Genomic DNA, 23,463 nt, shown 5'->3' on the forward strand with positions numbered 1-23,463 from the left:
ACCATCGTGATTGAAAAAAAAATTTCAAGAAATTTGTTATTGAAAACAAACTATTCATCGCCAACGACATCCCGTATTCCCAAGCGGTCACCCTTCCAAGTACTAACGGGACTCGACGTAACTTAACTTCTGGGAGCTGACGAGACCAGGTGCGTTCTACGTGATATGGCCGTTGACATTCAAAAATGAAAATTTACCCTCCCAGTCCCAATGGATGAATAGAAAATCACTTCAAAGTGATAGAAATGTTTGTTCATTGAATTTGGACTCGTAACCATCGCGAATAAAAAAGCGCGATAAACTTTGAAAAACTCGCAATGAAATTTATCCAGAATCATTCCTATAGATGAATTGAACCTATCTCTATGCCATTGATATTTTTAATCTACGAATTTGGACTGGTAACCATCGCGATTAAAAAACGCGATAAACTTTGAAAAACTCTCAATGGAATTGATCCAGAATCATTCTTATAGATGAATTGAACCTATCTCTAAGGCATTGAAATGTTTTATCTACGAATTTGGACTGGTAACCATCGTGATTGAAAAAAATTTCAAGAAATTTGTTATTGAAAACAAACTATTCATCGCCAACGACATCCCGTATTCCCAAGCGGTCACCCTTCCAAGTACTAACGGGACTCGATGTAACTTAACTTCTGGGAGTTGACGAGACCAGTTGCGTTCTACGAGATATGACCGTTGACATTCAAAAATGAAAACTTACCCTCCCAGTCCCAATGGATGAATAGAAAATTACTTCAAAGTGATAGAAATGTTTGTTCATTGAATTTGGACTCGTAACCATCGGGAATAAAAAAGCGCGATAAACTTTGAAAAACTCGCAATGAAATTTATCCAGAATCATTCAAATAGATGAATTGAACCTATCTCTATGCCATTGATATTTTTGATCTACGAATTTGGACTGGTAACCATCGCGATTAAAAAACGCGATAAACTTTGAAAAACTCTCAATGGAATTGATCCAGAATCATTCTTATAGATGAATTGAACCTATCTCTAAGGCATTGAAATTTTTTATCTACGAATTTGCACTGGTAACCATCGTGATTGAAAAAAAAATTTCAAGAAATTTGTTATTGAAAACAAACTATTCATCGCCAACGACATCCCGTATTCCCAAGCGGTCACCCTTCCAAGTACTAACGGGACTCGACGTAACTTAACTTCTGGGAGCTGACGTGACCAGGTGCGTTCTACGTGATATGGCCGTTGACATTCAAAAATGAAAATTTACCCTCCCAGTCCCAATGGATGAATAGAAAATCACTTCAAAGTGATAGAAATGTTTGTTCATTGAATTTGGACTCGTAACCATCGGGAATAAAAAAGCGCGATAAACTTTGAAAAACTCGCAATGAAATTTATCCAGAATCATTCCTATAGATGAATTGAACCTATCTCTATGCCATTGATATTTTTGATCTACGAATTTGGACTGGTAACCATCGCGATTAAAAAACGCGATAAACTTTGAAAAACTCTCAATGGAATTGATCCAGAATCATTCTTATAGATGAATTGAACCTATCTCTAAGGCATTGAAATGTTTTATCTACGAATTTGGACTGGTAACCATCGTGATTGAAAAAAATTTCCAAGAAATTTGTTATTGAAAACAAACTATTCATCGCCAACGACATCCCGTATTCCCAAGCGGTCACCCTTCCAAGTACTAACGGGACTCGATGTAACTTAACTTCTGGGAGTTGACGAGACCAGTTGCGTTCTACGAGATATGACCGTTGACATTCAAAATTGAAAACTTACCCTCCCAGTCCCAATGGATGAATAGAAAATCACTTAAAAGTGATAGAAATGTTTGTTCATTGAATTTGGACTCGTAACCATCGCGAATAAAAAAGCGCGATAAACTTTGAAAAACTCGCAATGAAATTTATCCAGAATCATTCCTATAGATGAATTGAACCTATCTCTAAGGCATTGAAATGTTTTATCTACGAATTTGGACTGGTAACCATCGTGATTAAAAAAAAATTTTCAAGAAATTTGTTATTGAAAACAAACTATTCATCGCCAACGACATCCCGTATTCCCAAGCGGTCACCCTTCCAAGTACTAACGGGACTCGACGTAACTTAACTTCTGGGAGCTGACGAGACCAGGTGCGTTCTACGTGATATGGCCGTTGACATTCAAAAATGAAAAATTACCCTCCCAATCCCAATGGATGAATAGAAAATCACTTCAAAGTGATAGAAATGTTTGTTCATTGAATTTGGACTCGTAACCATCGCGAATAAAAAAGCGCGATAAACTTTGAAAAACTCGCTATGAAATTTATCCAGAATCATTCCTATAGATGAATTGAACCTATCTCTATGCCATTGATATTTTTGATCTACGAATTTGGACTGGTAACCATCGCGATTAAAAAATGCGATAAACTTTGAAAAACTCTCAATGGAATTGATCCAGAATCATTCTTATAGATGAATTGAACCTATCTCTAAGGCATTGAAATTTTTTATCTACGAATTTGCACTGGTAACCATCGTGATTGAAAAAAAAATTTCAAGAAATTTGTTATTGAAAACAAACTATTCATCGCCAACGACATCCCGTATTCCCAAGCGGTCACCCTTCCAAGTACTAACGGGACTCGACGTAACTTAACTTCTGGGAGCTGACGAGACCAGGTGCGTTCTACGTGATATGGCCGTTGACATTCAAAAATGAAAATTTACCCTCCCAGTCCCAATGGATGAATAGAAAATCACTTCAAAGTGATAGAAATGTTTGTTCATTGAATTTGGACTCGTAACCATCGCGAATAAAAAAGCGCGATAAACTTTGAAAAACTCGCAATGAAATTTATCCAGAATCATTCCTATAGATGAATTGAACCTATCTCTATGCCATTGATATTTTTAATCTACGAATTTGGACTGGTAACCATCGCGATTAAAAAACGCGATAAACTTTGAAAAACTCTCAATGGAATTGATCCAGAATCATTCTTATAGATGAATTGAACCTATCTCTAAGGCATTGAAATGTTTTATCTACGAATTTGGACTGGTAACCATCGTGATTGAAAAAAATTTCAAGAAATTTGTTATTGAAAACAAACTATTCATCGCCAACGACATCCCGTATTCCCAAGCGGTCACCCTTCCAAGTACTAACGGGACTCGATGTAACTTAACTTCTGGGAGTTGACGAGACCAGTTGCGTTCTACGAGATATGACCGTTGACATTCAAAAATGAAAACTTACCCTCCCAGTCCCAATGGATGAATAGAAAATTACTTCAAAGTGATAGAAATGTTTGTTCATTGAATTTGGACTCGTAACCATCGGGAATAAAAAAGCGCGATAAACTTTGAAAAACTCGCAATGAAATTTATCCAGAATCATTCAAATAGATGAATTGAACCTATCTCTATGCCATTGATATTTTTGATCTACGAATTTGGACTGGTAACCATCGCGATTAAAAAACGCGATAAACTTTGAAAAACTCTCAATGGAATTGATCCAGAATCATTCTTATAGATGAATTGAACCTATCTCTAAGGCATTGAAATTTTTTATCTACGAATTTGCACTGGTAACCATCGTGATTGAAAAAAAAATTTCAAGAAATTTGTTATTGAAAACAAACTATTCATCGCCAACGACATCCCGTATTCCCAAGCGGTCACCCTTCCAAGTACTAACGGGACTCGACGTAACTTAACTTCTGGGAGCTGACGTGACCAGGTGCGTTCTACGTGATATGGCCGTTGACATTCAAAAATGAAAATTTACCCTCCCAGTCCCAATGGATGAATAGAAAATCACTTCAAAGTGATAGAAATGTTTGTTCATTGAATTTGGACTCGTAACCATCGCGAATAAAAAAGCGCGATAAACTTTGAAAAACTCGCAATGAAATTTATCCAGAATCATTCCTATAGATGAATTGAACCTATCTCTATGCCATTGATATTTTTAATCTGCGAATTTGGACTGGTAACCATCGCGATTAAAAAACGCGATAAACTTTGAAAAACTCTCAATGGAATTGATCCAGAATCATTCTTATAGATGAATTGAACCTATCTCTAAGGCATTGAAATGTTTTATCTACGAATTTGGACTGGTAACCATCGTGATTGAAAAAAATTTCAAGAAATTTGTTATTGAAAACAAACTATTCATCGCCAACGACATCCCGTATTCCCAAGCGGTCACCCTTCCAAGTACTAACGGGACTCGATGTAACTTAACTTCTGGGAGCTGACGAGACCAGGTGCGTTCTACGTGATATGGCCGTTGACATTCAAAAATGAAAATTTACCCTCCCAGTCCCAATGGATGAATAGAAAATCACTTCAAAGTGATAGAAATGTTTGTTCATTTAATTTGGACTCGTAACCATCGGGAATAAAAAAGCGCGATAAACTTTGAAAAACTCGCAATGAAATTTATCCAGAATCATTCCTATAGATGAATTGAACCTATCTCTATGCCATTGATATTTTTGATCTACGAATTTGGACTGGTAACCATCGCGATTAAAAAACGCGATAAACTTTGAAAAACTCTCAATGGAATTGATCCAGAATCATTCTTATAGATGAATTTAACCTATCTCTAAGGCATTGAAATGTTTTATCTACGAATTTGGACTGGTAACCATCGTGATTGAAAAAAATTTCAAGAAATTTGTTATTGAAAACAAACTATTCATCGCCAACGACATCCCGTATTCCCAAGCGGTCACCCTTCCAAGTACTAACGGGACTCGACGTAACTTAACTTCTGGGAGCTGACGAGACCAGGTGCGTTCTACGTGATATGGCCGTTGACATTCAAAAATGAAAAATTACCCTCCCAATCCCAATGGATGAATAGAAAATCACTTCAAAGTGATAGAAATGTTTGTTCATTGAATTTGGACTCGTAACCATCGCGAATAAAAAAGCGCGATAAACTTTGAAAAACTCGCAATGAAATTTATCCAGAATCATTCAAATAGATGAATTGAACCTATCTCTATGCCATTGATATTTTTAATCTACGAATTTGGACTGGTAACCATCGCGATTAAAAAACGCGATAAACTTTGAAAAACTCTCAATGGAATTGATCCAGAATCATTCTTATAGATGAATTGAACCTATCTCTAAGGCATTGAAATGTTTTATCTACGAATTTGGACTGGTAACCATCGTGATTGAAAAAAAAATTTCAAGAAATTTGTTATTGAAAACAAACTATTCATCGCCAACGACATCCCGTATTCCCAAGCGGTCACCCTTCCAAGTACTAACGGGACTCGACGTAACTTAACTTCTGGGAGCTGACGAGACCAGGTGCGTTCTACGTGATATGGCCGTTGACATTCAAAAATGAAAATTTACCCTCCCAGTCCCAATGGATGAATAGAAAATCACTTCAAAGTGATAGAAATGTTTGTTCATTGAATTTGGACTCGTAACCATCGCGAATAAAAAAGCGCGATAAACTTTGAAAAACTCGCAATGAAATTTATCCAGAATCATTCAAATAGATGAATTGAACCTATCTCTATGCCATTGATATTTTTAATCTACGAATTTGGACTGGTAACCATCGCGATTAAAAAACGCGATAAACTTTGAAAAACTCTCAATGGAATTGATCCAGAATCATTCTTATAGATGAATTTAACCTATCTCTAAGGCATTGAAATGTTTTATCTACGAATTTGGACTGGTAACCATCGTGATTGAAAAAAAAATTTCAAGAAATTTGTTATTGAAAACAAACTATTCATCGCCAACGACATCCCGTATTCCCAAGCGGTCACCCTTCCAAGTACTAACGGGACTCGACGTAACTTAACTTCTGGGAGCTGACGAGACCAGGTGCGTTCTACGTGATATGGCCGTTGACATTCAAAAATGAAAATTTACCCTCCCAGTCCCAATGGATGAATAGAAAATCACTTCAAAGTGATAGAAATGTTTGTTCATTGAATTTGGACTCGTAACCATCGCGAATAAAAAAGCGCGATAAACTTTGAAAAACTCGCAATGAAATTTATCCAGAATCATTCTTATAGATGAATTGAACCTATCTCTAAGGCATTGAAATGTTTTATCTACGAATTTGGACTGGTAACCATCGTGATTGAAAAAATTTTTCAAGAAATTTGTTATTGAAAACAAACTATTCATCGCCAACGCCATCCCGTATTCCCAAGCGGTCACCCTTCCAAGTACTAACGGGACTCGATGTAACTTAACTTCTGGGAGTTGACGAGACCAGTTGCGTTCTACGAGATATGACCGTTGACATTCAAAAATGAAAACTTACCCTCCCAGTCCCAATGGATGAATAGAAAATCACTTCAAAGTGATAGAAATGTTTGTTCATTGAATTTGGACTCGTAACCATCGGGAATAAAAAAGCGCGATAAACTTTGAAAAACTCGCAATGAAATTTATCCAGAATCATTCAAATAGATGAATTGAACCTATCTCTATGCCATTGATATTTTTAATCTACGAATTTGGACTGGTAACCATCGCGATTAAAAAACGCGATAAACTTTGAAAAACTCTCAATGGAATTGATCCAGAATAATTCTTATAGATGAATTGAACCTATCTCTAAGGCATTGAAATGTTTTATCTACGAATTTGGACTGGTAACCATCGTGATTGAAAAAAAATTTCAAGAAATTTGTTATTGAAAACAAACTATTCATCGCCAACGCCATCCCGTATTCCCAAGCGGTCACCCTTCCAAGTACTAACGGGACTCGATGTAACTTAACTTCTGGGAGTTGACGAGACCAGTTGCGTTCTACGAGATATGACCGTTGACATTCAAAAATGAAAACTTACCCTCCCAGTCCCAATGGATGAATAGAAAATCACTTCAAAGTGATAGAAATGTTTGTTCATTGAATTTGGACTCGTAACCATCGGGAATAAAAAAGCGCGATAAACTTTGAAAAACTCGCAATGAAATTTATCCAGAATCATTCAAATAGATGAATTGAACCTATCTCTATGCCATTGATATTTTTAATCTACGAATTTGGACTGGTAACCATCGCGATTAAAAAACGCGATAAACTTTGAAAAACTCTCAATGGAATTGATCCAGAATCATTCTTATAGATGAATTGAACCTATCTCTAAGGCATTGAAATGTTTTATCTACGAATTTGGACTGGTAACCATCGTGATTGAAAAAAAAATTTCAAGAAATTTGTTATTGAAAACAAACTATTCATCGCCAACGACATCCCGTATTCCCAAGCGGTCACCCTTCCAAGTACTAACGGGACTCGACGTAACTTAACTTCTGGGAGCTGACGAGACCAGGTGCGTTCTACGTGATATGGCCGTTGACATTCAAAAATGAAAATTTACCCTACTAGTCCCAATGGATGAATAGAAAATCACTTCAAAGTGATAGAAATGTTTGTTCATTGAATTTGGACTCGTAACCATCGGGAATAAAAAAGCGCGATAAACTTTGAAAAACTCGCAATGAAATTTATCCAGAATCATTCCTATAGATGAATTGAACCTATCTCTATGCCATTGATATTTTTGATCTACGAATTTGGACTGGTAACCATCGCGATTAAAAAACGCGATAAACTTTGAAAAACTCTCAATGGAATTGATCCAGAATAATTCTTATAGATGAATTGAACCTATCTCTAAGGCATTGAAATGTTTTATCTACGAATTTGGACTGGTAACCATCGTGATTGAAAAAAAATTTCAAGAAATTTGTTATTGAAAACAAACTATTCATCGCCAACGCCATCCCGTATTCCCAAGCGGTCACCCTTCCAAGTACTAACGGGACTCGATGTAACTTAACTTCTGGGAGTTGACGAGACCAGTTGCGTTCTACGAGATATGACCGTTGACATTCAAAAATGAAAACTTACCCTCCCAGTCCCAATGGATGAATAGAAAATCACTTCAAAGTGATAGAAATGTTTGTTCATTGAATTTGGACTCGTAACCATCGGGAATAAAAAAGCGCGATAAACTTTGAAAAACTCGCAATGAAATTTATCCAGAATCATTCAAATAGATGAATTGAACCTATCTCTATGCCATTGATATTTTTGATTTACGAATTTGGACTGGTAACCATCGCGATTAAAAAACGCGATAAACTTTGAAAAACTCTCAATGGAATTGATCCAGAATCATTCTTATAGATGAATTTAACCTATCTCTAAGGCATTGAAATGTTTTATCTACGAATTTGGACTGGTAACCATCGTGATTGAAAAAAAAATTTCAAGAAATTTGTTATTGAAAATAAACTATTCATCGCCAACGACATCCCGTATTCCCAAGCGGTCGCCCTTCCAAGTACTAACGGGACTCGACGTAACTTAACTTCTGGGAGCTGACGAGACCAGGTGCGTTCTACGTGATATGGCCGTTGACATTCAAAAATGAAAATTTACCCTACTAGTCCCAATGGATGAATAGAAAATCACTTAAAAGTGATAGAAATGTTTGTTCATTGAATTTGGACTCGTAACCATCGGGAATAAAAAAGCGCGATAAACTTTGAAAAACTCGCAATGAAATTTATCCAAATCATTCCTATAGATGAATTGAACCTATCTCTATGCCATTGATATTTTTGATCTACGAATTTGGACTGGTAACCATCGCGATTAAAAAACGCGATAAACTTTGAAAAACTCTCAATGGAATTGATCCAGAATCATTCTTATAGATGAATTTAACCTATCTCTAAGGCATTGAAATGTTTTATCTACGAATTTGGACTGGTAACCATCGTGATTGAAAAAAAAATTTCAAGAAATTTGTTATTGAAAATAAACTATTCATCGCCAACGACATCCCGTATTCCCAAGCGGTCGCCCTTCCAAGTACTAACGGGACTCGACGTAACTTAACTTCTGGGAGCTGACGAGACCAGGTGCGTTCTACGTGATATGGCCGTTGACATTCAAAAATGAAAATTTACCCTACTAGTCCCAATGGATGAATAGAAAATCACTTAAAAGTGATAGAAATGTTTGTTCATTGAATTTGGACTCGTAACCATCGGGAATAAAAAAGCGCGATAAACTTTGAAAAACTCGCAATGAAATTTATCCAAATCATTCCTATAGATGAATTGAACCTATCTCTATGCCATTGATATTTTTGATCTACGAATTTGGACTGGTAACCATCGCGATTAAAAAACGCGATAAACTTTGAAAAACTCTCAATGGAATTGATCCAGAATCATTCTTATAGATGAATTGAACCTATCTCTAAGGCATTGAAATGTTTTATCTACGAATTTGGACTGGTAACCATCGTGATTGAAAAATTTCCAAGAAATTTGTTATTGAAAACAAACTATTCATCGCCAACGACATCCCGTATTCCCAAGCGGTCACCCTTCCAAGTACTAACGGGACTCGATGTAACTTAACTTCTGGGAGTTGACGAGACCAGTTGCGTTCTACGAGATATGACCGTTGACATTCAAAATTGAAAACTTACCCTCCCAGTCCCAATGGATGAATAGAAAATCACTTCAAAGTGATAGAAATGTTTGTTCATTGAATTTGGACTCGTAACCATCGCGAATAAAAAAGCGCGATAAACTTTGAAAAACTCGCAATGAAATTTATCCAGAATCATTCCTATAGATGAATTGAACCTATCTCTAAGGCATTGAAATGTTTTATCTACGAATTTGGACTGGTAACCATCGTGATTAAAAAAAAAATTTCAAGAAATTTGTTATTGAAAACAAACTATTCATCGCCAACGACATCCCGTATTCCCAAGCGGTCACCCTTCCAAGTACTAACGGGACTCGACGTAACTTAACTTCTGGGAGCTGACGAGACCAGGTGCGTTCTACGTGATATGGCCGTTGACATTCAAAAATGAAAAATTACCCTCCCAATCCCAATGGATGAATAGAAAATCACTTCAAAGTGATAGAAATGTTTGTTCATTGAATTTGGACTCGTAACCATCGGGAATAAAAAAGCGCGATAAACTTTGAAAAACTCGCAATGAAATTTATCCAAATCATTCCTATAGATGAATTGAACCTATCTCTATGCCATTGATATTTTTGATCTACGAATTTGGACTGGTAACCATCGCGATTAAAAAACGCGATAAACTTTGAAAAACTCTCAATGGAATTGATCCAGAATCATTCTTATAGATGAATTTAACCTATCTCTAAGGCATTGAAATGTTTTATCTACGAATTTGGACTGGTAACCATCGTGATTGAAAAAAAAATTTCAAGAAATTTGTTATTGAAAATAAACTATTCATCGCCAACGACATCCCGTATTCCCAAGCGGTCGCCCTTCCAAGTACTAACGGGACTCGACGTAACTTAACTTCTGGGAGCTGACGAGACCAGGTGCGTTCTACGTGATATGGCCGTTGACATTCAAAAATGAAAATTTACCCTACTAGTCCCAATGGATGAATAGAAAATCACTTAAAAGTGATAGAAATGTTTGTTCATTGAATTTGGACTCGTAACCATCGGGAATAAAAAAGCGCGATAAACTTTGAAAAACTCGCAATGAAATTTATCCAAATCATTCCTATAGATGAATTGAACCTATCTCTATGCCATTGATATTTTTGATCTACGAATTTGGACTGGTAACCATCGCGATTAAAAAACGCGATAAACTTTGAAAAACTCTCAATGGAATTGATCCAGAATCATTCTTATAGATGAATTGAACCTATCTCTAAGGCATTGAAATGTTTTATCTACGAATTTGGACTGGTAACCATCGTGATTGAAAAATTTCCAAGAAATTTGTTATTGAAAACAAACTATTCATCGCCAACGACATCCCGTATTCCCAAGCGGTCACCCTTCCAAGTACTAACGGGACTCGATGTAACTTAACTTCTGGGAGTTGACGAGACCAGTTGCGTTCTACGAGATATGACCGTTGACATTCAAAATTGAAAACTTACCCTCCCAGTCCCAATGGATGAATAGAAAATCACTTCAAAGTGATAGAAATGTTTGTTCATTGAATTTGGACTCGTAACCATCGCGAATAAAAAAGCGCGATAAACTTTGAAAAACTCGCAATGAAATTTATCCAGAATCATTCCTATAGATGAATTGAACCTATCTCTAAGGCATTGAAATGTTTTATCTACGAATTTGGACTGGTAACCATCGTGATTAAAAAAAAATTTTCAAGAAATTTGTTATTGAAAACAAACTATTCATCGCCAACGACATCCCGTATTCCCAAGCGGTCACCCTTCCAAGTACTAACGGGACTCGACGTAACTTAACTTCTGGGAGCTGACGAGACCAGGTGCGTTCTACGTGATATGGCCGTTGACATTCAAAAATGAAAAATTACCCTCCCAATCCCAATGGATGAATAGAAAATCACTTCAAAGTGATAGAAATGTTTGTTCATTGAATTTGGACTCGTAACCATCGCGAATAAAAAAGCGCGATAAACTTTGAAAAACTCGCAATGAAATTTATCCAGAATCATTCCTATAGATGAATTGAACCTATCTCTAAGGCATTGAAATGTTTTATCTACGAATTTGGACTGGTAACCATCGTGATTGAAAAAAAAATTTCAAGAAATTTGTTATTGAAAACAAACTATTCATCGCCAACGACATCCCGTATTCCCAAGCGGTCACCCTTCCAAGTACTAACGGGACTCGACGTAACTTAACTTCTGGGAGCTGACGAGACCAGGTGCGTTCTACGTGATATGGCCGTTGACATTCAAAAATGAAAAATTACCCTCCCAATCCCAATGGATGAATAGAAAATCACTTCAAAGTGATAGAAATGTTTGTTCATTGAATTTGGACTCGTAACCATCGCGAATAAAAAAGCGCGATAAACTTTGAAAAACTCGCTATGAAATTTATCCAGAATCATTCCTATAGATGAATTGAACCTATCTCTATGCCATTGATATTTTTGATCTACGAATTTGGACTGGTAACCATCGCGATTAAAAAACGCGATAAACTTTGAAAAACTCTCAATGGAATTGATCCAGAATCATTCTTATAGATGAATTTAACCTATCTCTAAGGCATTGAAATGTTTTATCTACGAATTTGGACTGGTAACCATCGTGATTGAAAAAAAAATTTCAAGAAATTTGTTATTGAAAACAAACTATTCATCGCCAACGACATCCCGTATTCCCAAGCGGTCACCCTTCCAAGTACTAACGGGACTCGACGTAACTTAACTTCTGGGAGCTGACGAGACCAGGTGCGTTCTACGTGATATGGCCGTTGACATTCAAAAATGAAAATTTACCCTACTAGTCCCAATGGATGAATAGAAAATCACTTCAAAGTGATAGAAATGTTTGTTCATTGAATTTGGACTCGTAACCATCGGGAATAAAAAAGCGCGATAAACTTTGAAAAACTCGCAATGAAATTTATCCAGAATCATTCCTATAGATGAATTGAACCTATCTCTATGCCATTGATATTTTTGATCTACGAATTTGGACTGGTAACCATCGCGATTAAAAAACGCGATAAACTTTGAAAAACTCTCAATGGAATTGATCCAGAATCATTCTTATAGATGAATTGAACCTATCTCTAAGGCATTGAAATGTTTTATCTACGAATTTGGACTGGTAACCATCGTGATTGAAAAAAATTTTCAAGAAATTTGTTATTGAAAACAAACTATTCATCGCCAACGCCATCCCGTATTCCCAAGCGGTCACCCTTCCAAGTACTAACGGGACTCGATGTAACTTAACTTCTGGGAGTTGACGAGACCAGTTGCGTTCTACGAGATATGACCGTTGACATTCAAAAATGAAAACTTACCCTCCCAGTCCCAATGGATGAATAGAAAATCACTTCAAAGTGATAGAAATGTTTGTTCATTGAATTTGGACTCGTAACCATCGGGAATAAAAAAGCGCGATAAACTTTGAAAAACTCGCAATGAAATTTATCCAGAATCATTCAAATAGATGAATTGAACCTATCTCTATGCCATTGATATTTTTGATCTACGAATTTGGACTGGTAACCATCGCGATTAAAAAACGCGATAAACTTTGAAAAACTCTCAATGGAATTGATCCAGAATCATTCTTATAGATGAATTTAACCTATCTCTAAGGCATTGAAATGTTTTATCTACGAATTTGGACTGGTAACCATCGTGATTGAAAAAAAAATTTCAAGAAATTTGTTATTGAAAACAAACTATTCATCGCCAACGACATCCCGTATTCCCAAGCGGTCACCCTTCCAAGTACTAACGGGACTCGACGTAACTTAACTTCTGGGAGCTGACGAGACCAGGTGCGTTCTACGTGATATGGCCGTTGACATTCAAAAATGAAAATTTACCCTACTAGTCCCAATGGATGAATAGAAAATCACTTCAAAGTGATAGAAATGTTTGTTCATTGAATTTGGACTCGTAACCATCGGGAATAAAAAAGCGCGATAAACTTTGAAAAACTCGCAATGAAATTTATCCAGAATCATTCCTATAGATGAATTGAACCTATCTCTATGCCATTGATATTTTTGATCTACGAATTTGGACTGGTAACCATCGCGATTAAAAAACGCGATAAACTTTGAAAAACTCTCAATGGAATTGATCCAGAATCATTCTTATAGATGAATTGAACCTATCTCTAAGGCATTGAAATGTTTTATCTACGAATTTGGACTGGTAACCATCGTGATTGAAAAATTTCCAAGAAATTTGTTATTGAAAACAAACTATTCATCGCCAACGACATCCCGTATTCCCAAGCGGTCACCCTTCCAAGTACTAACGGGACTCGATGTAACTTAACTTCTGGGAGTTGACGAGACCAGTTGCGTTCTACGAGATATGACCGTTGACATTCAAAATTGAAAACTTACCCTCCCAGTCCCAATGGATGAATAGAAAATCACTTCAAAGTGATAGAAATGTTTGTTCATTGAATTTGGACTCGTAACCATCGCGAATAAAAAAGCGCGATAAACTTTGAAAAACTCGCAATGAAATTTATCCAGAATCATTCCTATAGATGAATTGAACCTATCTCTAAGGCATTGAAATGTTTTATCTACGAATTTGGACTGGTAACCATCGTGATTAAAAAAAAATTTTCAAGAAATTTGTTATTGAAAACAAACTATTCATCGCCAACGACATCCCGTATTCCCAAGCGGTCACCCTTCCAAGTACTAACGGGACTCGACGTAACTTAACTTCTGGGAGCTGACGAGACCAGGTGCGTTCTACGTGATATGGCCGTTGACATTCAAAAATGAAAAATTACCCTCCCAATCCCAATGGATGAATAGAAAATCACTTCAAAGTGATAGAAATGTTTGTTCATTGAATTTGGACTCGTAACCATCGGGAATAAAAAAGCGCGATAAACTTTGAAAAACTCGCAATGAAATTTATCCAAATCATTCCTATAGATGAATTGAACCTATCTCTATGCCATTGATATTTTTGATCTACGAATTTGGACTGGTAACCATCGCGATTAAAAAACGCGATAAACTTTGAAAAACTCTCAATGGAATTGATCCAGAATCATTCTTATAGATGAATTTAACCTATCTCTAAGGCATTGAAATGTTTTATCTACGAATTTGGACTGGTAACCATCGTGATTGAAAAAAAAATTTCAAGAAATTTGTTATTGAAAATAAACTATTCATCGCCAACGACATCCCGTATTCCCAAGCGGTCGCCCTTCCAAGTACTAACGGGACTCGACGTAACTTAACTTCTGGGAGCTGACGAGACCAGGTGCGTTCTACGTGATATGGCCGTTGACATTCAAAAATGAAAATTTACCCTACTAGTCCCAATGGATGAATAGAAAATCACTTAAAAGTGATAGAAATGTTTGTTCATTGAATTTGGACTCGTAACCATCGGGAATAAAAAAGCGCGATAAACTTTGAAAAACTCGCAATGAAATTTATCCAAATCATTCCTATAGATGAATTGAACCTATCTCTATGCCATTGATATTTTTGATCTACGAATTTGGACTGGTAACCATCGCGATTAAAAAACGCGATAAACTTTGAAAAACTCTCAATGGAATTGATCCAGAATCATTCTTATAGATGAATTGAACCTATCTCTAAGGCATTGAAATGTTTTATCTACGAATTTGGACTGGTAACCATCGTGATTGAAAAATTTCCAAGAAATTTGTTATTGAAAACAAACTATTCATCGCCAACGACATCCCGTATTCCCAAGCGGTCACCCTTCCAAGTACTAACGGGACTCGATGTAACTTAACTTCTGGGAGTTGACGAGACCAGTTGCGTTCTACGAGATATGACCGTTGACATTCAAAATTGAAAACTTACCCTCCCAGTCCCAATGGATGAATAGAAAATCACTTCAAAGTGATAGAAATGTTTGTTCATTGAATTTGGACTCGTAACCATCGCGAATAAAAAAGCGCGATAAACTTTGAAAAACTCGCAATGAAATTTATCCAGAATCATTCCTATAGATGAATTGAACCTATCTCTAAGGCATTGAAATGTTTTATCTACGAATTTGGACTGGTAACCATCGTGATTAAAAAAAAATTTTCAAGAAATTTGTTATTGAAAACAAACTATTCATCGCCAACGACATCCCGTATTCCCAAGCGGTCACCCTTCCAAGTACTAACGGGACTCGACGTAACTTAACTTCTGGGAGCTGACGAGACCAGGTGCGTTCTACGTGATATGGCCGTTGACATTCAAAAATGAAAAATTACCCTCCCAATCCCAATGGATGAATAGAAAATCACTTCAAAGTGATAGAAATGTTTGTTCATTGAATTTGGACTCGTAACCATCGCGAATAAAAAAGCGCGATAAACTTTGAAAAACTCGCAATGAAATTTATCCAGAATCATTCCTATAGATGAATTGAACCTATCTCTAAGGCATTGAAATGTTTTATCTACGAATTTGGACTGGTAACCATCGTGATTGAAAAAAAAATTTCAAGAAATTTGTTATTGAAAACAAACTATTCATCGCCAACGACATCCCGTATTCCCAAGCGGTCACCCTTCCAAGTACTAACGGGACTCGACGTAACTTAACTTCTGGGAGCTGACGAGACCAGGTGCGTTCTACGTGATATGGCCGTTGACATTCAAAAATGAAAAATTACCCTCCCAATCCCAATGGATGAATAGAAAATCACTTCAAAGTGATAGAAATGTTTGTTCATTGAATTTGGACTCGTAACCATCGCGAATAAAAAAGCGCGATAAACTTTGAAAAACTCGCTATGAAATTTATCCAGAATCATTCCTATAGATGAATTGAACCTATCTCTATGCCATTGATATTTTTGATCTACGAATTTGGACTGGTAACCATCGCGATTAAAAAACGCGATAAACTTTGAAAAACTCTCAATGGAATTGATCCAGAATCATTCTTATAGATGAATTTAACCTATCTCTAAGGCATTGAAATGTTTTATCTACGAATTTGGACTGGTAACCATCGTGATTGAAAAAAAAATTTCAAGAAATTTGTTATTGAAAACAAACTATTCATCGCCAACGACATCCCGTATTCCCAAGCGGTCACCCTTCCAAGTACTAACGGGACTCGACGTAACTTAACTTCTGGGAGCTGACGAGACCAGGTGCGTTCTACGTGATATGGCCGTTGACATTCAAAAATGAAAATTTACCCTACTAGTCCCAATGGATGAATAGAAAATCACTTCAAAGTGATAGAAATGTTTGTTCATTGAATTTGGACTCGTAACCATCGGGAATAAAAAAGCGCGATAAACTTTGAAAAACTCGCAATGAAATTTATCCAGAATCATTCCTATAGATGAATTGAACCTATCTCTATGCCATTGATATTTTTGATCTACGAATTTGGACTGGTAACCATCGCGATTAAAAAACGCGATAAACTTTGAAAAACTCTCAATGGAATTGATCCAGAATCATTCTTATAGATGAATTGAACCTATCTCTAAGGCATTGAAATGTTTTATCTACGAATTTGGACTGGTAACCATCGTGATTGAAAAAAATTTTCAAGAAATTTGTTATTGAAAACAAACTATTCATCGCCAACGCCATCCCGTATTCCCAAGCGGTCACCCTTCCAAGTACTAACGGGACTCGATGTAACTTAACTTCTGGGAGTTGACGAGACCAGTTGCGTTCTACGAGATATGACCGTTGACATTCAAAAATGAAAACTTACCCTCCCAGTCCCAATGGATGAATAGAAAATCACTTCAAAGTGATAGAAATGTTTGTTCATTGAATTTGGACTCGTAACCATCGGGAATAAAAAAGCGCGATAAACTTTGAAAAACTCGCAATGAAATTTATCCAGAATCATTCAAATAGATGAATTGAACCTATCTCTATGCCATTGATATTTTTGATCTACGAATTTGGACTGGTAACCATCGCGATTAAAAAACGCGATAAACTTTGAAAAACTCTCAATGGAATTGATCCAGAATCATTCTTATAGATGAATTTAACCTATCTCTAAGGCATTGAAATGTTTTATCTACGAATTTGGACTGGTAACCATCGTGATTGAAAAAAAAATTTCAAGAAATTTGTTATTGAAAACAAACTATTCATCGCCAACGACATCCCGTATTCCCAAGCGGTCACCCTTCCAAGTACTAACGGGACTCGACGTAACTTAACTTCTGGGAGCTGACGAGACCAGGTGCGTTCTACGTGATATGGCCGTTGACATTCAAAAATGAAAATTTACCCTACTAGTCCCAATGGATGAATAGAAAATCACTTCAAAGTGATAGAAATGTTTGTTCATTGAATTTGGACTCGTAACCATCGGGAATAAAAAAGCGCGATAAACTTTGAAAAACTCGCAATGAAATTTATCCAGAATCATTCCTATAGATGAATTGAACCTATCTCTATGCCATTGATATTTTTGATCTACGAATTTGGACTGGTAACCATCGCGATTAAAAAACGCGATAAACTTTGAAAAACTCTCAATGGAATTGATCCAGAATCATTCTTATAGATGAATTGAACCTATCTCTAAGGCATTGAAATGTTTTATCTACGAATTTGGACTGGTAACCATCGTGATTGAAAAAAATTTTCAAGAAATTTGTTATTGAAAACAAACTATTCATCGCCAACGCCATCCCGTATTCCCAAGCGGTCACCCTTCCAAGTACTAACGGGACTCGATGTAACTTAACTTCTGGGAGTTGACGAGACCAGTTGCGTTCTACGAGATATGACCGTTGACATTCAAAAATGAAAACTTACCCTCCCAGTCCCAATGGATGAATAGAAAATCACTTCAAAGTGATAGAAATGTTTGTTCATTGAATTTGGACTCGTAACCATCGGGAATAAAAAAGCGCGATAAACTTTGAAAAACTCGCAATGAAATTTATCCAGAATCATTCAAATAGATGAATTGAACCTATCTCTATGCCATTGATATTTTTGATCTACGAATTTGGACTGGTAACCATCGCGATTAAAAAACGCGATAAACTTTGAAAAACTCTCAATGGAATTGATCCAGAATCATTCTTATAGATGAATTTAACCTATCTCTAAGGCATTGAAATGTTTTATCTACGAATTTGGACTGGTAACCATCGTGATTGAAAAAAAAATTTCAAGAAATTTGTTATTGAAAACAAACTATTCATCGCCAACGACATCCCGTATTCCCAAGCGGTCACCCTTCCAAGTACTAACGGGACTCGACGTAACTTAACTTCTGGGAGCTGACGAGACCAGGTGCGTTCTACGTGATATGGCCGTTGACATTCAAAAATGAAAATTTACCCTACTAGTCCCAATGGATGAATAGAAAATCACTTCAAAGTGATAGAAATGTTTGTTCATTGAATTTGGACTCGTAACCATCGGGAATAAAAAAGCGCGATAAACTTTAAAAAACTCGCAATGAAATTTATCCAGAATCATTCCTATAGATGAATTGAACCTATCTCTATGCCATTGATATTTTTGATCTACGAATTTGGACTGGTAACCATCGCGATTAAAAAACGCGATAAACTTTGAAAAACTCTCAATGGAATTGATCCAGAATCATTCTTATAGATGAATTGAACCTATCTCTAAGGCATTGAAATGTTTTATCTACGAATTTGGACTGGTAACCATCGTGATTGAAAAAAATTTCCAAGAAATTTGTTATTGAAAACAAACTATTCATCGCCAACGACATCCCGTATTCCCAAGCGGTCACCCTTCCAAGTACTAACGGGACTCGATGTAACTTAACTTCTGGGAGTTGACGAGACCAGTTGCGTTCTACGAGATATGACCGTTGACATTCAAAATTGAAAACTTACCCTCCCAGTCCCAATGGATGAATAGAAAATCACTTCAAAGTGATAGAAATGTTTGTTCATTGAATTTGGACTCGTAACCATCGCGAATAAAAAAGCGCGATAAACTTTGAAAAACTCGCAATGAAATTTATCCAGAATCACTCCTATAGATGAATTGAACCTATCTCTAAGGCATTGAAATGTTTTATCTACGAATTTGGACTGGTAACCATCGTGATTGAAAAAAAAATTTCAAGAAATTTGTTATTGAAAACAAACTATTCATCGCCAACGACATCCCGTATTCCCAAGCGGTCACCCTTCCAAGTACTAACGGGACTCGACGTAACTTAACTTCTGGGAGCTGACGAGACCAGGTGCGTTCTACGTGATATGGCCGTTGACATTCAAAAATGAAAAATTACCCTCCCAATCCCAATGGATGAATAGAAAATCACTTCAAAGTGATAGAAATGTTTGTTCATTGAATTTGGACTCGTAACCATCGCGAATAAAAAAGCGCGATAAACTTTGAAAAACTCGCTATGAAATTTATCCAGAATCATTCCTATAGATGAATTGAACCTATCTCTATGCCATTGATATTTTTGATCTACGAATTTGGACTGGTAACCATCGCGATTAAAAAACGCGATAAACTTTGAAAAACTCTCAATGGAATTGATCCAGAATCATTCTTATAGATGAATTGAACCTATCTCTAAGGCATTGAAATGTTTTATCTACGAATTTGGACTGGTAACCATCGTGATTGAAAAAAATTTTCAAGAAATTTGTTATTGAAAACAAACTATTCATCGCCAACGCCATCCCGTATTCCCAAGCGGTCACCCTTCCAAGTACTAACGGGACTCGATGTAACTTAACTTCTGGGAGTTGACGAGACCAGTTGCGTTCTACGAGATATGACCGTTGACATTCAAAAATGAAAACTTACCCTCCCAGTCCCAATGGATGAATAGAAAATCACTTCAAAGTGATAGAAATGTTTGTTCATTGAATTTGGACTCGTAACCATCGGGAATAAAAAAGCGCGATAAACTTTGAAAAACTCGCAATGAAATTTATCCAGAATCATTCAAATAGATGAATTGAACCTATCTCTATGCCATTGATATTTTTGATCTACGAATTTGGACTGGTAACCATCGCGATTAAAAAACGCGATAAACTTTGAAAAACTCTCAATGGAATTGATCCAGAATCATTCTTATAGATGAATTTAACCTATCTCTAAGGCATTGAAATGTTTTATCTACGAATTTGGACTGGTAACCATCGTGATTGAAAAAAAAATTTCAAGAAATTTGTTATTGAAAACAAACTATTCATCGCCAACGACATCCCGTATTCCCAAGCGGTCACCCTTCCAAGTACTAACGGGACTCGACGTAACTTAACTTCTGGGAGCTGACGAGACCAGGTGCGTTCTACGTGATATGGCCGTTGACATTCAAAAATGAAAATTTACCCTACTAGTCCCAATGGATGAATAGAAAATCACTTCAAAGTGATAGAAATGTTTGTTCATTGAATTTGGACTCGTAACCATCGGGAATAAAAAAGCGCGATAAACTTTAAAAAACTCGCAATGAAATTTATCCAGAATCATTCCTATAGATGAATTGAACCTATCTCTATGCCATTGATATTTTTGATCTACGAATTTGGACTGGTAACCATCGCGATTAAAAAACGCGATAAACTTTGAAAAACTCTCAATGGAATTGATCCAGAATCATTCTTATAGATGAATTGAACCTATCTCTAAGGCATTGAAATGTTTTATCTACGAATTTGGACTGGTAACCATCGTGATTGAAAAAAATTTCCAAGAAATTTGTTATTGAAAACAAACTATTCATCGCCAACGACATCCCGTATTCCCAAGCGGTCACCCTTCCAAGTACTAACGGGACTCGATGTAACTTAACTTCTGGGAGTTGACGAGACCAGTTGCGTTCTACGAGATATGACCGTTGACATTCAAAATTGAAAACTTACCCTCCCAGTCCCAATGGATGAATAGAAAATCACTTCAAAGTGATAGAAATGTTTGTTCATTGAATTTGGACTCGTAACCATCGCGAATAAAAAAGCGCGATAAACTTTGAAAAACTCTCAATGGAATTGATCCAGAATCATTCTTATAGATGAATTGAACCTATATCTAAGGCATTGAAATTTTTTATCTACGAATTTGCACTGGTAACCATCGTGATTGAAAAAAAAATTTCAAGAAATTTGTTATTGAAAACAAACTATTCATCCCCAACGACATCCCGTATTCCCAAGCGGTCACCCTTCCAAGTACTAACGGGACTCGACGTAACTTAACTTCTGGGAGCTGACGAGACCAGGTGCGTTCTACGTGATATGGCCGTTGACATTCAAAAATGAAAATTTACCCTCCCAGTCCCAATGGATGAATAGAAAATCACTTCAAAGTGATAGAAATGTTTGTTCATTGAATTTGGACTCGTAACCATCGCGAATAAAAAAGCGCGATAAACTTTGAAAAACTCGCAATGAAATTTATCCAGAATCATTCCTATAGATGAATTGAACCTATCTCTATGCCATTGATATTTTTAATCTACGAATTTGGACTGGTAACCATCGCGATTAAAAAACGCGATAAACTTTGAAAAACTCTCAATGGAATTGATCCAGAATCATTCTTATAGATGAATTGAACCTATCTCTAAGGCATTGAAATGTTTTATCTACGAATTTGGACTGGTAACCATCGTGATTGAAAAAAATTTCAAGAAATTTGTTATTGAAAACAAACTATTCATCGCCAACGACATCCCGTATTCCCAAGCGGTCACCCTTCCAAGTACTAACGGGACTCGACGTAACTTAACTTCTGGGAGCTGACGAGACCAGGTGCGTTCTACGTGATATGGCCGTTGACATTCAAAAATGAAAATTTACCCTACTAGTCCCAATGGATGAATAGAAAATCACTTCAAAGTGATAGAAATGTTTGTTCATTGAATTTGGACTCGTAACCATCGGGAATAAAAAAGCGCGATAAACTTTGAAAAACTCGCAATGAAATTTATCCAGAATCATTCCTATAGATGAATTGAACCTATCTCTATGCCATTGATATTTTTGATCTACGAATTTGGACTGGTAACCATCGCGATTAAAAAACGCGATAAACTTTGAAAAACTCTCAATGGAATTGATCCAGAATCATTCTTATAGATGAATTTAACCTATCTCTAAGGCATTGAAATGTTTTATCTACGAATTTGGACTGGTAACCATCGTGATTGAAAAAAAAATTTCAAGAAATTTGTTTTTGAAAACAAACTTATTCATCGCCAACGACATCCCGTATTCCCAAGCGGTCACCCTTCCAAGTACTAACGAGACTCGACGTAACTTAACTTCTGGGAGCTGACGAGACCAGGTGCGTTCTACGTGATATGGCCGTTGACATTCAAAAATGAAAATTTACCCTACTAGTCCCAATGGATGAATAGAAAATCACTTCAAAGTGATAGAAATGTTTGTTCATTGAATTTGGACTCGTAACCATCGGGAATAAAAAAGCGCGATAAACTTTAAAAAACTCGCAATGAAATTTATCCAGAATCATTCCTATAGATGAATTGAACCTATCTCTATGCCATTGATATTTTTGATCTACGAATTTGGACTGGTAACCATCGCGATTAAAAAACGCGATAAACTTTGAAAAACTCTCAATGGAATTGATCCAGAATCATTCTTATAGATGAATTTAACCTATCTCTAAGGCATTGAAATGTTTTATCTACGAATTTGGACTGGTAACCATCGTGATTGAAAAAAAAATTTCAAGAAATTTGTTATTGAAAACAAACTTATTCATCGCCAACGACATCCCGTATTCCCAAGCGGTCACCCTTCCAAGTACTAACGAGACTCGACGTAACTTAACTTCTGGGAGCTGACGAGACCAGGTGCGTTCTACGTGATATGGCCGTTGACATTCAAAAATGAAAATTTACCCTACTAGTCCCAATGGATGAATAGAAAATCACTTCAA

The 23,463-nt window shown here is 36.4% G+C and overlaps 47 pseudogenes; all 47 read right to left on the reverse strand.

Moving 5' to 3' along the window:
- Positions 1-58: 58 nt before the first annotated feature.
- LOC124333297 lies at positions 59-177 on the reverse strand (annotated as a pseudogene).
- A 413-nt stretch (positions 178-590) lies between these two features.
- On the reverse strand, positions 591-709 carry LOC124330451 (annotated as a pseudogene).
- A 415-nt stretch (positions 710-1,124) lies between these two features.
- On the reverse strand, positions 1,125-1,243 carry LOC124333584 (annotated as a pseudogene).
- Positions 1,244-1,657: 414 nt separating this feature from the next.
- On the reverse strand, positions 1,658-1,776 carry LOC124330452 (annotated as a pseudogene).
- Positions 1,777-2,061: 285 nt separating this feature from the next.
- LOC124333298 lies at positions 2,062-2,180 on the reverse strand (annotated as a pseudogene).
- A 415-nt stretch (positions 2,181-2,595) lies between these two features.
- LOC124333299 lies at positions 2,596-2,714 on the reverse strand (annotated as a pseudogene).
- A 413-nt stretch (positions 2,715-3,127) lies between these two features.
- Positions 3,128-3,246, reverse strand: LOC124330454 (annotated as a pseudogene).
- A 415-nt stretch (positions 3,247-3,661) lies between these two features.
- LOC124333586 lies at positions 3,662-3,780 on the reverse strand (annotated as a pseudogene).
- Positions 3,781-4,193: 413 nt separating this feature from the next.
- Positions 4,194-4,312, reverse strand: LOC124335041 (annotated as a pseudogene).
- Positions 4,313-4,725: 413 nt separating this feature from the next.
- On the reverse strand, positions 4,726-4,844 carry LOC124333300 (annotated as a pseudogene).
- A 415-nt stretch (positions 4,845-5,259) lies between these two features.
- LOC124333302 lies at positions 5,260-5,378 on the reverse strand (annotated as a pseudogene).
- Positions 5,379-5,793: 415 nt separating this feature from the next.
- LOC124333303 lies at positions 5,794-5,912 on the reverse strand (annotated as a pseudogene).
- Positions 5,913-6,196: 284 nt separating this feature from the next.
- On the reverse strand, positions 6,197-6,315 carry LOC124330560 (annotated as a pseudogene).
- A 414-nt stretch (positions 6,316-6,729) lies between these two features.
- Positions 6,730-6,848, reverse strand: LOC124330562 (annotated as a pseudogene).
- Positions 6,849-7,263: 415 nt separating this feature from the next.
- On the reverse strand, positions 7,264-7,382 carry LOC124333304 (annotated as a pseudogene).
- Positions 7,383-7,796: 414 nt separating this feature from the next.
- On the reverse strand, positions 7,797-7,915 carry LOC124330563 (annotated as a pseudogene).
- A 415-nt stretch (positions 7,916-8,330) lies between these two features.
- Positions 8,331-8,449, reverse strand: LOC124333602 (annotated as a pseudogene).
- A 414-nt stretch (positions 8,450-8,863) lies between these two features.
- Positions 8,864-8,982, reverse strand: LOC124333603 (annotated as a pseudogene).
- Positions 8,983-9,393: 411 nt separating this feature from the next.
- On the reverse strand, positions 9,394-9,512 carry LOC124330455 (annotated as a pseudogene).
- Positions 9,513-9,797: 285 nt separating this feature from the next.
- On the reverse strand, positions 9,798-9,916 carry LOC124333305 (annotated as a pseudogene).
- A 414-nt stretch (positions 9,917-10,330) lies between these two features.
- On the reverse strand, positions 10,331-10,449 carry LOC124333604 (annotated as a pseudogene).
- Positions 10,450-10,860: 411 nt separating this feature from the next.
- On the reverse strand, positions 10,861-10,979 carry LOC124330456 (annotated as a pseudogene).
- Positions 10,980-11,264: 285 nt separating this feature from the next.
- LOC124333306 lies at positions 11,265-11,383 on the reverse strand (annotated as a pseudogene).
- A 285-nt stretch (positions 11,384-11,668) lies between these two features.
- LOC124333307 lies at positions 11,669-11,787 on the reverse strand (annotated as a pseudogene).
- A 415-nt stretch (positions 11,788-12,202) lies between these two features.
- LOC124333309 lies at positions 12,203-12,321 on the reverse strand (annotated as a pseudogene).
- Positions 12,322-12,735: 414 nt separating this feature from the next.
- Positions 12,736-12,854, reverse strand: LOC124330564 (annotated as a pseudogene).
- Positions 12,855-13,269: 415 nt separating this feature from the next.
- Positions 13,270-13,388, reverse strand: LOC124333310 (annotated as a pseudogene).
- Positions 13,389-13,800: 412 nt separating this feature from the next.
- Positions 13,801-13,919, reverse strand: LOC124330457 (annotated as a pseudogene).
- A 285-nt stretch (positions 13,920-14,204) lies between these two features.
- LOC124333311 lies at positions 14,205-14,323 on the reverse strand (annotated as a pseudogene).
- Positions 14,324-14,737: 414 nt separating this feature from the next.
- Positions 14,738-14,856, reverse strand: LOC124333605 (annotated as a pseudogene).
- A 411-nt stretch (positions 14,857-15,267) lies between these two features.
- Positions 15,268-15,386, reverse strand: LOC124330458 (annotated as a pseudogene).
- A 285-nt stretch (positions 15,387-15,671) lies between these two features.
- Positions 15,672-15,790, reverse strand: LOC124333312 (annotated as a pseudogene).
- Positions 15,791-16,075: 285 nt separating this feature from the next.
- Positions 16,076-16,194, reverse strand: LOC124333313 (annotated as a pseudogene).
- A 415-nt stretch (positions 16,195-16,609) lies between these two features.
- On the reverse strand, positions 16,610-16,728 carry LOC124333314 (annotated as a pseudogene).
- Positions 16,729-17,142: 414 nt separating this feature from the next.
- On the reverse strand, positions 17,143-17,261 carry LOC124330565 (annotated as a pseudogene).
- Positions 17,262-17,676: 415 nt separating this feature from the next.
- On the reverse strand, positions 17,677-17,795 carry LOC124333315 (annotated as a pseudogene).
- A 414-nt stretch (positions 17,796-18,209) lies between these two features.
- Positions 18,210-18,328, reverse strand: LOC124330566 (annotated as a pseudogene).
- A 415-nt stretch (positions 18,329-18,743) lies between these two features.
- Positions 18,744-18,862, reverse strand: LOC124333316 (annotated as a pseudogene).
- Positions 18,863-19,276: 414 nt separating this feature from the next.
- On the reverse strand, positions 19,277-19,395 carry LOC124330459 (annotated as a pseudogene).
- A 285-nt stretch (positions 19,396-19,680) lies between these two features.
- LOC124333317 lies at positions 19,681-19,799 on the reverse strand (annotated as a pseudogene).
- A 414-nt stretch (positions 19,800-20,213) lies between these two features.
- Positions 20,214-20,332, reverse strand: LOC124330568 (annotated as a pseudogene).
- A 415-nt stretch (positions 20,333-20,747) lies between these two features.
- LOC124333318 lies at positions 20,748-20,866 on the reverse strand (annotated as a pseudogene).
- Positions 20,867-21,280: 414 nt separating this feature from the next.
- LOC124330460 lies at positions 21,281-21,399 on the reverse strand (annotated as a pseudogene).
- Positions 21,400-21,684: 285 nt separating this feature from the next.
- LOC124335011 lies at positions 21,685-21,803 on the reverse strand (annotated as a pseudogene).
- A 413-nt stretch (positions 21,804-22,216) lies between these two features.
- Positions 22,217-22,335, reverse strand: LOC124333320 (annotated as a pseudogene).
- A 416-nt stretch (positions 22,336-22,751) lies between these two features.
- LOC124330891 lies at positions 22,752-22,870 on the reverse strand (annotated as a pseudogene).
- Positions 22,871-23,286: 416 nt separating this feature from the next.
- Positions 23,287-23,405, reverse strand: LOC124330902 (annotated as a pseudogene).
- Between the last annotated feature and the right edge of the window lie 58 nt (positions 23,406-23,463).

Source organism: Daphnia pulicaria, chromosome 3, assembly GCF_021234035.1.
Source record: "Daphnia pulicaria isolate SC F1-1A chromosome 3, SC_F0-13Bv2, whole genome shotgun sequence".
NCBI lineage: Eukaryota > Metazoa > Arthropoda > Branchiopoda > Diplostraca > Daphniidae > Daphnia > Daphnia pulicaria.